At 32.6% G+C, this 12,953-nt stretch overlaps 1 long non-coding RNA gene across 1 annotated transcript in view; it reads left to right on the top strand.

Moving 5' to 3' along the window:
* LOC110256450 (uncharacterized) overlaps positions 1-12,953 on the top strand; it is a 966,327-nt gene that overhangs the window by 880,636 nt on the left and 72,738 nt on the right. Inside the window, exon 3 of the long non-coding RNA XR_014823581.1 lies at positions 11,913-11,936. This is a non-coding gene — a long non-coding RNA (uncharacterized LOC110256450). The remainder of the gene's footprint in view (positions 1-11,912; positions 11,937-12,953) is intronic.

The following is a 12,953-nucleotide window of genomic DNA, read 5'->3' as shown; positions in this document are numbered from 1 at the left end:
TGCCTTAAAATAACAAAATAATTCTTATTCCTTCCTTCTATCCCTTGCACTATAGATGTAATTTATTTTACTTATATAAAACCATACCTAAGTGTACATGTGCATGTATACATATATATGCATGCACAATAAAATACTTTGCTGTTATTATTTTGAACAGACCATTTTCTGCTAGATTAATTGGGGGTAAGAAAAATAAAAGTTTATTTTACCTTTACTTATTCCTTCTTCTATACACTTCCCTTCTTTTTTTGTAGCTCCAAGTCTAACCCATATTATTATTTTTTTCTATCACTCTTAAGGTTTTCTTTTAACAGTTCTTGTAAAGCAGATCTACTGTTAAAAAAAAAGCCTTCTGTTTTTGTTTGTCTAAGAAAATATTTTTCTTTCACATTTGAATGATAATTTCATAGGTTCCAGAATTCTATGTTGATGTTTTTAATCTCTCAAGCCTTGAAATATTTTGTTCCACTCTCTTTTTGATTGCATGGTTTCTGAGGAAATGTCAGATGTAATTCTTATCTTTGAAGTTCTGTAAGCAAGGTGGGTTTGTTTTTGGAGCGGTTTCTTTCAGGACTTAATTTATCTTTGATTTTTCTGTAATTTGAAAATGATATGCCCTGGTGTAGTTTGTTTTTGCCATTTTTCCTGTCGATGTTCTCTGAACTTTCTGAATGCATATTTAATTGACATTAAGAATATAGAACATTAATTGATAGAAATTGTCAGTCATTTTTTTGCTAATATTTGTTATGTTTCTTTTTCCCTTTCTACTCTTTCTGGTATTCCCATTACACATAGGTTATGTCTTTTACAGTTGTCCCATAGTCCTTTTATTTTCTTCCATTCTGTAGGATGTCTCTTAATTTTGTCGATTCTTTTGCTATACAGAAATTATTTGGTTGAATGAAATCCCATTTGTTTATCTTTGTTTTTATTGCTTGTGGCTTGGTGCCGTATCTAAAAATTTGTTGCCAAGGAGTTCCCATCGTGGCTCAGTGGTTAATGAATCTGACCAGCAACCATGAGGACACAGGTTTGATCCCTGGCTTTGCTCAGTGGGTTAAGGATCCAGCATTGCCGTGAGCTGTGGTATAGGTTGCAGATGCAGCTCGGATCCAGCATTGTTGTGGCTGTCATGTAGGCCAGCAGCTACAGCTCTAATTTGACACCTAGCCTGGAAACCTCCATATGCCACAGGTGTGGCCCTAAAAAAAAAAAAAAAAAAAAAAAAAAATTAAACTAAAATAATAATTTGTGGCCAAAACCAATGTTTTTCTATGTTTTCTACTAGGGTTTTGAATCTTACATTTAGGTCGTTAATCTGTTTTGAGTTAATTTCTGTGAGTTGACTTAAAATAATAGTCCAATTTCACTCATTTGCATGTGATTATGCAGTTTTCCAAACACCATGATTGAAAAGACTATCTTTTCTCCATTGAGTGTTCTTGGCTCCTTTGTTAAATATTAGTTCACATATATACATGGGATTATTTCCAGATTTTCAATTCTGTTGTTCAATGTGTCTGTTTTTAATGCCACACTGATTTGATCATTATAGTTTTGTAAAATACAGGTGCTCCTTAAACAACAGGGTTTAGAACTGCATGAGTAACTTACATGTGGATTTTTTTTCACTACTTGTGTACCACAATACTACATGATCCTTGTTTGGTTGAATCTGCAAAAGAGGTACCTTGGCTACAGACAGCAGGCTGTAAATTTGCAATTGCACAGAGTATTGGCCTCCCACCTCTCAAGTGTCAACCATAGTTTGATACCAAATATAATGTCTCCAGCTTTGTTCTTCTTTTTCAAGATTAATTTGGCTATTAAGGTTTTAGTGGTTTCATATAGTATTAGAATTGTTTTTCTAGTTCTGTGAAAAATACCATTGAAATTTTGATAGGAATTACATTGAATATATATATGACTCTTAGAAGTCATATATATAATTGGAAGATTACTCTTCCAATATGTGAATATGGATATCTTTCCATTTTTTTGTGTGTGTCTTCTTCATCTATGTGTTATAGTTTTTACTGTATTGGTTTTTCATATTCTTGGTTAAATTAATTTCTAAGTATTTTATTGTTTTTAAATCTACTGTAGATGGCATCATCTTCTTTATTTCTCTTCTAGGTATTTCATAGTTAGTATGTAGAAATGTAATTGATTTTTTTGTATATTAATTTTGTATCCTACATTACTATGAATTTGTTCCTTAGTTCTTAGATTTTATGGTAATATCTTTAGGGTTTTCTGCATATAAGACTATGTCATCTGCAAGCAGAGACAATTTTACTTCTTTCATTCCTATTTGGATAACTTGCCTTTTCCTTTTCTTGCCTAACTGCTATAGTTAGGGCTTCCAGTACTATATTGAATAAGAGTGGTAAGGGTGGGCATCCTTGTCTTATTCCTGATCTTAGAGGAGAAACTTTCAGCATTTCATTGCTGATTATGATTTACTTATGACTTTATCATGAATGGCCTATCAGGTTGAGAAGTATTCTATACCTCATTTGCTGAGTTTTTATTAAGAAAGATGTGGAAATTTGTCAAATGCTTGTTCTGCATCTATTGAGATGTCCCTATGATTTTTATCATTCTTTTTGTTAGTGTGGTATATCTCATTTATTGATTTGCTTTTGTCAAACCATCCTTGCACTCCAAGGATATATATCACAATTCATCATAGTATGTGATTTTTTTTATGATCTTTTTAATGTGTTGTTGAATTTGGTTTACTGGTATTTTGTTGAGGATTTTTGCATTTATATTCATTAGTGATACTGACTTTTAGTTTTCTTTTTTTGTAGTGTCCTTATTTGGCTTTAGTATCAGAGTAATGCTGGCCTCATAAAATGAGTTTGGGATTATTTCCTTTTCTTCAAAATTTGGCAAGAATTTGAGAAGGAGTGGCATTAATTTGTGTCTAAATGTTTGATAGAATGCACTAGTGAAACCAGCTCATCCAAGACTTCTTTTTTGTTAGGAGGAATTTTATTACTATTTCAAACTCCTTAGTCCTTATTTGTCTGTTACACACACAGAATCATGTAGAGTTCTAGATGTGTTAACTAACCATTTTCCTGTAATCACTTTCCAATTGGTAAATAAAACAAATCATCACGTCTTACATCTTAAACTTATACAATGTTATATGTCAACTGTATCTCAATGTAGCAGTGAACATAATAATATTTTAATATTTTAACATAAATGCTAACAAATTCAGAGAGCTAATGCAATGTGCTACTGATAGGGGAAATTAAGAAGGAAAAGAAGGGGACAAGGTATATTGTAACTACTCACTGCTCAATTTTCTGCAAGCCTAAAACTATTCCAAAGGAGTCTATTTTTTAAAAAATAATCTATCATTCACAACAGCAACCAAACATAAAAAATTCAAGATGTTGAATGAGAAGTATGTCATATTTATCTGAGGAAAAACTATGAACCATCAATAAACTATATAAAAGAGCATAAATATAAAGCTATGTCTCAATAGGTTAATATAATAAAGTTTTCAAAGTTTTTTTTAAATTGAGAAAAAGTATTTTTATTAAAAAATAGTAATAATCTTTTATTTTTAAATGATTTATTGAGGTATATTTACACAAAATAAATTCATTTCAGTTAATAGTGGTTTCATTATGTACACAGTCCTTTTTACTATTATCACAATAAAAATAAACATTTCCATCATTCCAAGGCACTCTCTCATGCATCTTTGCAAACAACCCCTGTCCCAATCCTAGAAACTGACAATCAGTTTGACTAATTTTTCTGCCACTAAGTTTTGCCGTTTCTTCAAACTGAAAATAAATGGACTCATATGGCATTAAAAAGAAAAGGTTGGTACTGGATCTTAAGAATAGCTTGTGCTTGACATCAAAGAATTTGACATTCACTCTCCAGTGATATACCCTGACAGTATCAAAGTAAATGTCTGTTCCTTTATATCTTAAGCAGTGTGTTTTGTGCCTGCCTAATTAAATATTTTCAGTAATCCAAAAATTATGATCAATCTAAAATGCAAGATCCCAAATAGAAATGTGGTCTAAAAACTTAGCAATATAATAGAGGAAATACTACCCTTGGAGCCAGGAGAACTGGGTTCTAGTTCTACCACTTTAATTACTTAGCTAAAATTATCTGTATCTATCATTAAACTTCTCTGAGACTCACCTTCTTATAACAAGGATACTCCATGATCCAAGAATTCAAGCTACAGTAAAAATATAGGGAAACACTCAGGCATGAAAATATTTTTATCTTCAATTCTGACTTCTAAAATTTTCCATGTCTTAAAAGTGAGAAAATATGCCACATCTTAAAACATATATCCACCCTTACTAATAGATTCCATTTTTAATTGAGTGATATGTTTTCTGTGTGCATGCGTATATACATATTATATTTAAAAATAAATATGTATAAATATATTAAATACATATTCTAATACACATAAATATATATACAATTACATACTCATACACATACATATATAAATATAATTATTTTAAAATCCAAAATAGTTATGGATAGCATCACAATAATAAATATTTACTTCAAAATATTGTTTAGGTTTCTATCTTAAATACTTTCATTTGGTATGAATATAGGGATATTTTATTTTTACTTTTTAATATGAAATCATGCTGTTTATTAATCTTTATTTAAGATTCACTCTTCTTATGGAGTTCCCATCGTGGCGCAGTGGTTAACGAATCCGACTAGGAACCACGAGGTCGCAGGTTTGATCCCTGCCCTTGCTCAGTGGGTTAAGGATCCGGCGTTGCTGTGAGCTGTGGTGTAGGTTGCAGACGCGGCTTGGATCCCGAGTTGCTGTGGCTCTGGCGTAGGCCGGTGGCTACAGCTCTGATTCGACCCCTAGCCTGGGAACCTCCATATGCCGCGGGAGCGGCCCAAGAAATAGCAAAAAGACAAAAAAAAAAAAAAAAAAAAGATTCACTCTTGTTTACAAGTCTACAGCTATGGCCATGTTCAGCGTTCTTTCAACTTTTTTGTCCTAGAAGCATCATAATTTTGATAGCTAAGAAAATATATTCATAATCTTGCAAAATTTATGAAGTAATGATGATTTCACACAGCTGTATTCAAAAGTTGCCATTTTTTTGTCTAAGTAATTGAACTGCAACAATACTAAGAATTACTTGTTAATTATAATATAGAGTGGTTTATACCATTTGAGTTGTCCTAAAATGCATGTTTTCAGAGAAGCTATTAGGAGGACACCTTGGTTTCTAACTAAAATTTCATTTCATAAATGAATTTTGTTATGAAAAATTTCTCTGTGGAGAGAGTGCATGCATCCCCTTTTTATATTTGAATAAATATATGTATGAACTAAACTGTTTAAGAAACAAAAGTATTTTATTCTAGAAGGGAAAAAGATGGGAACTTTTAAAATAAACAATTCCAGGTTTCAAGTAAATTAAAACATATTATCCTAATGTGTCAATAATTTTTATAACCCTCAAGTACTGATTAGAAATTCATTTTATCTATTAGGCCTTAGTTATTTCCTTCTTAATAAGGACCATAATCTAAATAGTCTCCAACTTTACCACAAACACTGTTCTTTTCATATAGTTAATATAATTAAGTTTAAACATATGATAATCTATTAAAATTTTGTTTTGTAATAAAGACAATCTGTATCATAAATGATAATTTAATACTAAGTTAAAAATGGGGAAGTAATTATGTTAAAAATTGTCCTTCAATAATTATACCAATATATGGTTAATAACCATATCGTTAATGTAAAATAGGCTTTAGCTACCTACATATTGAAAGCCTGGAACAAATCAGGAGTCAGCAAACTCTGACCCATAGGCCAAATCCTAGTTTCCAAATAAAGTTTTATTGGATAACAGCCCCATCCTTCATTTACATACTGTCTATGGCTGCTTTCATACTATGACAGCAGAGCTGAGTAGAAGCAGTAAAAGCCTTATGACCAAAAATATTCACAATCTGTCCCTTAATAGAAAATGTTTACCAAACCCTATTTTTAAAAAAATAATCACGTATAGCACCCCAGACAACTATCTTAGGCTGAAGTAGTGAAATCAAATTTTAGGAAATGGTTCAAAATCATGGGGAGGTAACCAATAAAATCTGTATTGACAGAAATCTTATAGAGCAAAGGACACTGTATGTGATAGGGGTGAGCTGGGGGAAACCTAAGATTTAATAGAGATTTATGAGACAACCAGTTGCAGGGTGTGGACATAATTTGATTCCCAGTTCAAATATTTTTTTTTAAATGTTGAGGACACTCAGAGAATTTTGAAAACTTTCTTGAATAGTTGATTATTTTTTTAATATTTGCGTGTGTGTGGTGTGTGTTTGTGTGTGTGTGTGTATGTGTGTGATGGTACATTTTGCTTAAAATTTAGTTCTTAGAGATTATGAGATGATGCAAAATATTTAAAGGAAAATGTTTTTGATATTTGCTTCAAAATGATTGTATGGTTGTTGGTAGGATGAAACTGGTAAAACAAGATTTTTCTATTATCAATATTAACAATATTAATAAATGTTATTTATAAATTTTATTTTAGTTTTTATAATAATACATTTTAGTTAAAATTATTTAAAACGTTTGTGTTTGAAGAATTGTACTGAGGATGGGAGAGGTGGTTTGGGATAGAGAACTACTGTTCTCATGATAAAAATCTTTGTAATATTTGACTCTTAGTTATATGAGTACACTACTAGAAACTAAATATCTGCAGAATAATCCAAAATATTAATGATGTTTAATCAATGGCTAAAAGTCTTTATCCCTCTCTCATAAAGCGTAATGTCCAGATGGTCTTACTGTTAAATGTACCAACTTTAAGTGATGAATTAAGTAAAGTTTATTTAAGACATCACAATTGGTTTACCAAGTTAATGAGAATAAAAGCTAAATTTGGAGTACGTTTTAACTGCTATAAGTCTTTTTTTTTGGAGGGGGGGTCTTTTTGCCTTTTCTAGGGCCACTCCTGCAGCATATGGTGGTTCCCAGGCTAGGGGTCTAATCAGAGCTGTAACCACAAGCCTGTGCCAGAGCCACAGCAATGAGGGATCTGAGCTGCATCTGCAACCTACACCACAGCTCACCGCAACACAGGATCCTTAACCCACTGAGCAAGGCAAGGGACTGAACCCCCATCCTCTTGGATCCTAGTCGGATTCATTAACCACTGTGCCACAACGGGAACTCCTGCTACAACTTCTAATAAATGAAGTTAAAGAAAATCTTAAAAAAAAATCATGAACTAATTGAAGATTTTAAGAGTAGGTGTTTTAGCTGTTGCCCAGATTTATCAAAATTCACTTCCTCGCTTCACTTTGGTCTCACTTCAATTATCACTTTAGGAGAGTTTTTCCTCAACCACCTTATGCTAAATCCTCAGTTCACCCCAAACCGACTGGGTTTTTTCTTCTATCCTGTAACTTCCTTTTATTTATTATATTCTTTTAGGTTAGTAATATCTGACTTCTTCAATAGCTCAGGATCCACTGGTTTGCCTGGAGTGCTTCTCAGCAGGTAGAAGGTACATATATATTTAGATAGAATAAGATGAATTAAAAAATAAGCATATATATAGTTTTCATTCTGAATATGACTCTGATTTTCAGTAAATCATAAATTTTTCCATGAAGTAATTTTTTTATGTTGACCGTATTTAACTAAATTAATTACGTGAATATGACCTAAAAAGACTACCTGATTCCATTTTGAAAATGCTGTTGGTATATACAGACTTTTAACCCTATATCAATAAGTTAACCTTTACAAATAATCATATGCAGGATCATCCATAATATATTTGTATACTGCTGATTATATCAGAAAAAAGCAATAGCTAGTACAGTGAAAATGGGAAAATTCTTTTTTTTTTTTTTCCTTTTCATGCTTGGGAGTATAAATAAAGGTCTGTTAGTTTTTCCATTTTCTTTTTCTTTAATATTGTGCATAGGTTTTTGGAGCCAAAGTAAAAAGAATGAGAATAATTACTCATGAAAATTAGATTCTGAATTTTCTTTTCCAAGCAAATAATTACTATTTATCTTCCAAACACTTCCTGTGCAATTCATGCCATACATAACCAAATACCCTTCTCTTATCAACATGCTTTAGTGAGCATTTAATTTTTAAAAATAAAAAAATGATTTACAGAGATTAAATGATGTACTGGCCTCCCTAGAGATTTTTCCTAATAGTTACTTCTTGAGCTCTCTAAAGTAAATTAGCTTCATTTCCTTCTAGAAAAGAAATGTGATTTAAAGTTTAGAATTGGCTAAAATAGCTGTATAAAGATATGATAATAGGCAGATTGTACACATATATTAGTTTACAGGTCTGCGTGTGAAAAATCCATTTTGATTTGATTATTTTTTCTGAAGATTTTGAATGGCTGGATGTTCTAGTATTGAACTTAGCAAGGAGTGGGAAAAGGAAGAATTATGGGAGAAAATTTCAGAAAGATGAGGAGGGAACAATTCATTAATATTCTTGCCTTCTACCATAAAAAGTTGGATTTTATTCTAAATATATATGTATATGCATATATATTTATATTAAATATAAATATATATAATATATATATTAAATGCATTTAAATTTTTATGCAGAGGAATAATATAATATTTAAAACATCACCCTAACTTACACTGAGAATAGCTTGGCTGTTAGGGATAAGACAAAGCAAGAAATGAAATAGAGTATTTCAAGTAAGGTAAGAGTCTTTGGGAGACAATACTGGAAGGGATGGATGTGATGGTGGTGAGATGTGATCAGATTTCAGATACATTTTGAAATTGGAAAGGATGAATTTTTCAGGGAAACTGAATGAGGTGTGGAGAGAACTTTGGCTCAAGTAATTGGAAGACTCACGATATCAGCTGGAGGAGATAGAGCTGAAAAGATTTAGGAAAAAAATCAGGTGGTCTTTATTCTATATTACATTTAATGCACCAATTAGACAACCCCACTGGGCATCACAAGTTAGCATTTGTATTATCATGAAACTGATGCTCAAAAAAGAAGCAGTAAATTATGTAAAATGAAGGACAGGGTTAAGAAACATAAACACATAATCATTAGCATAAAGACCAAATGTAAGGAGAAAACAGAAGAGAACAGAGACAAAGTCCTGGGATATTATAGCATTTAGAAAAGTAGCAGAGGGGGAGAGGCCAGCAGAGTGTCTGAGAATAGGACTTAAGGACAACGGAGTTTATTAATTACATAATTATAATAGGTACAAAGTAGATTACACATATATGAATATAAGGTTGAAATTCAGATGAGTAGAAGGAATGTTCATTCATTAAATATTTCTTAAAACCAAAGATGAAATAATTCATTTTTATATGATTGTTTTGACTAATCCTTAATGAATTTTATATTAAAATGTATTTATATTTGCACTTTAAATGTTATATATCCATATATACATAGTTACTTCTATATGCATTCAGGCCAAGAAGCAATGATAAAACTTTGTGGAAATTGAAAAAAAGAAAGAATTTTTCTTCTTGTAAAAACTTATTACATATATATACATATATATGCATGTGTGTGAGTTTATTGAGGGCCTCATACCTCAATTTTTTAAAAATATTTTTAATTTTAGGGCACTTTGAGAGCTCTAGAAAATTTATGATGATAATACAGAGATTTCTCATAAGCCAGAAACCAGTTCTTCTCATTTTCTATTGGTAAGGGAAATTTGTTACAACTATTGAACAAATATTGATATATTATTATTAACTAAAGGGCACACTTTATTCAGATTTTCTTAGTTTTACCTGCTACCTTTTCTCTATTCCAGGATCTTAACCATGATATCCTATAACATGTTATAGCCATGTGTCCTTAAACTTCTCTTGGCTGTGATAGTTTCTCAGAATTTCCTTATTTGGATGCATTTGTCACTTTCAAGGAGTGTGGACCAGGTATCTAGTAGAATTTCCTGAAATTGAAATTTTTCTCTTTTGTTTTTGTTATTTTCTCGTCACTAGGCTAGGTCATGGGCTTTAAGAAGAAGACAATGTTATTCTCTTCTTATCATATAGAGACTGCACACTGTCAATATAACTCTGCCCTTTTGATGACAATCTTGGTCACCTGGCTAAAGGAATGTTTATCAGGTTTCTCCAGGGCAAAGTACTCTTTCTTCTTCTTTACATGTTTTACTGTTTGAAAGGAAGTCATGTGAAGCTCACACTTAAGGAATAGATATGTTCTACATTTTTACTGGTGTAGAATCTACATAAGTTATTTGGAATGCTTATGTATTATTTATTTTTTATATCCTTTCTCATTTAGTAATTCAATCATTAGTTTGTATCAGTGTGGCCTCATGTGTATTCATCTTATATTTCAAGTTATCTTGCTCACATTTTTCCAGCTTTGGCTATTGGAATCTTTTTCAGTTGGCTCCTGTGTGCTTTGGCACACCTCCATCACTGTATTTTTTATTTGTTTGTCTTTAGAACTTTTGTACTTTCTGGTACCACAAGATGATCCAGGTCATGTGGAATATTTCCTGCTTTAGTCCTGGAATCCTTTTCTTCAAGGCACCCTTTCCTTAGATTGGAGAATTATATTAGAAAACAGGAGAATTTTTCATAGTTGTACAGTCTATGAATCTGAAAAAATGTATAATGACATGTAAACACCATTATAATATCAGGCAGAGTAGTTTTACTGGCCTCAAAATCCTCTGTGATTCACCTAACCATCCATCCCTCCCTGCTAACCCCTGACAACCGCTGATCTTTTTACTTTCTCCACAGTATTGCTTTTTTACAGACATTCGTATACAGTTGACTCTTGAAAAACTTGGGGGTTAGGGATGCCCACCAAGTCCTCTTGCCCCCACAGTTAAAAATTCGTATGTGGGAGTTCCCTTCGTGGCTCAGTGGTTAATGAATCCGACTAGGAACCATGAGGTTGAGGGTTCAATCCCTGGCCTTGCTAAGTGGGTTAGGGATCTGGCGTTGCCGTGAGCTGTGGTGTAGGTCGCAGACATGGCTAGGATCCCCATGTTGCTGTGGCTCCGGCGTAGGCCGGTGGCTACAGCTCCGATTCGACCCCTAGCCTGGGAACCTCCATGTGCCGCAAGAACGGCCCAAGAAATGGCAAAACGACAAAAAAAAAAAAAAAAAAAAAAAAAAAAATTCATACAGCCAGCCCTCTGGGTCTGCAGTTCTCCCATCTGAAGTTTCAACCAACTGGACATCTTTATGAAAAAAATGTCCACCTATAAGTGGACCTGTGCTGCTCAAACCTTTGTTCAAATATTGCCTGTAGTTGAAATCTTTCAGATTGACTTTTCTCATATAGTTATATGCACTTAAGTTTCTTCCATATCTTTTTACAGCTTGATAACTCATATTTTTAGTGCCAAGTAATATTACATTATCTGGAAACTGATATAACATGGCTGATCCATTCATGTACTGAAAGACATTTTGTTTGCTTCCAGGCTTTGGCAATTATGAATACAACTGCTATAAATACATCTGCAAAAATTTTGTATATAAATTTTCAACTCATTGGGGTAAATGCAAAGGAGCACAATTGCCGAATTGTATGAAAAGAATATGTTTATTTTCACTGTAATTTTCCCCTTGTTCTACACAGATAGGAGATTTTAATTAACTGCCTTCTTTCAAGGTTTTATGTTTATCTTGGCTTTCTTTATCTTTCTTGTAAATATTAGTTTTTATGTATTTGATTTTTAATGTTACACCTTTTGGAAATTTTACATGGTTCTTGAAAATTCTGTGGTTTTAAAAGTACATTTTATTTTTGCCTCCTTTATTTTGGGAATATCTTCAAGCTCATTATTTTTTGTTTATTTATTTTTCTGTAGGATCTGCTGATGAGACCATCAAAGGTATTCTTAATTTCTGTGACAGTGCTTTTGACTTGTTATTTTTATCTTGCTATTTCTTATTGTTTACATCTCTATACTTATCCATCTTTTGTATCTTTTTTTTTTTTCTACTAGAGCCCATAATATACCAATCATAATTTTTAAATCTCCTGTCTCATAATGCCAACATTTGTGTCTTACCTGAATCTGTTTCTGATGCTGGTTTTTTCCCTTCAGACTATATTTTCTTGCTTTTTGACCTGCCTTGTCATTTTTGTTGAAAACATTAGTATGCAGCTTTATGTTATTCTGGTGCTTATTCAGTGTTTCTTTTTGCTGTATGTGCCAGGTACCTGAAATTCTTCTGATGGTCTTATTTTATCTCCTCTGCTCTCTTTGGATTTCTCTAAGAACTCTTCCTTCAATACACATTCTACCTCTCACCTCGTTTATCTGTAATTCACCATTATTATACTGGTTCTGTGGAGGTGTAGGGGTGAGGTGGGAAGGATAGGAAGCAGTCTGTGATCTTAGAGTTAAAATCTCAGTCTTTTAGTGGGGTGTGTATATCTGGACTGTAACCTTCACAAGTGTTTCTTTGCTCCTCTCACTTTTTGTTGATTCAGAAGACTAGGGGAATTTGTAGGGGGAGAATTCTTCTTCTTCTTGACTAGACAACGTTTTGGTAAATACTTTACCCTGAAAAATAGAACTTATCTAGGAAATCCTCAGGTCATATTTCACAATGAATATTCTTCTCCTGCCCTCCACAGCCACAGTGGGCTCTTTCTCAGCTTTTTAACCATGAAAGTGTGAGGACAACTAAGACTGTGGCCCCCAGAGCTTTCTCACTTACAATGCAGTCCATACTCTAGTCCACAGTTTAGATACTGGGTTAAGAATTATCATGTAAACATTTCTATCGGTTCATGCTGCTTCTGTTGCAGGGAGGCTAATCTCAGCTGTAACTCTGGATTTGATTTTGTCTTTAGATTACAAGGTAGCAGTTCTCTGATGGATCAAGGCAAGTCATTGATT

Source organism: Sus scrofa, chromosome 13 (genome assembly GCF_054392235.1).
Source record: "Sus scrofa isolate SSC_HxYL_T2T_F1_AM1 chromosome 13, Sscrofa_HxYL_maternal_Yorkshire_Landrace_v2.0, whole genome shotgun sequence".
Classification (NCBI taxonomy): Eukaryota; Metazoa; Chordata; class Mammalia; order Artiodactyla; family Suidae; genus Sus; species Sus scrofa.
The sequence above is the reverse complement of the archived record's forward strand: the minus strand, read 5'-3'. Positions and strand labels throughout refer to the sequence as shown.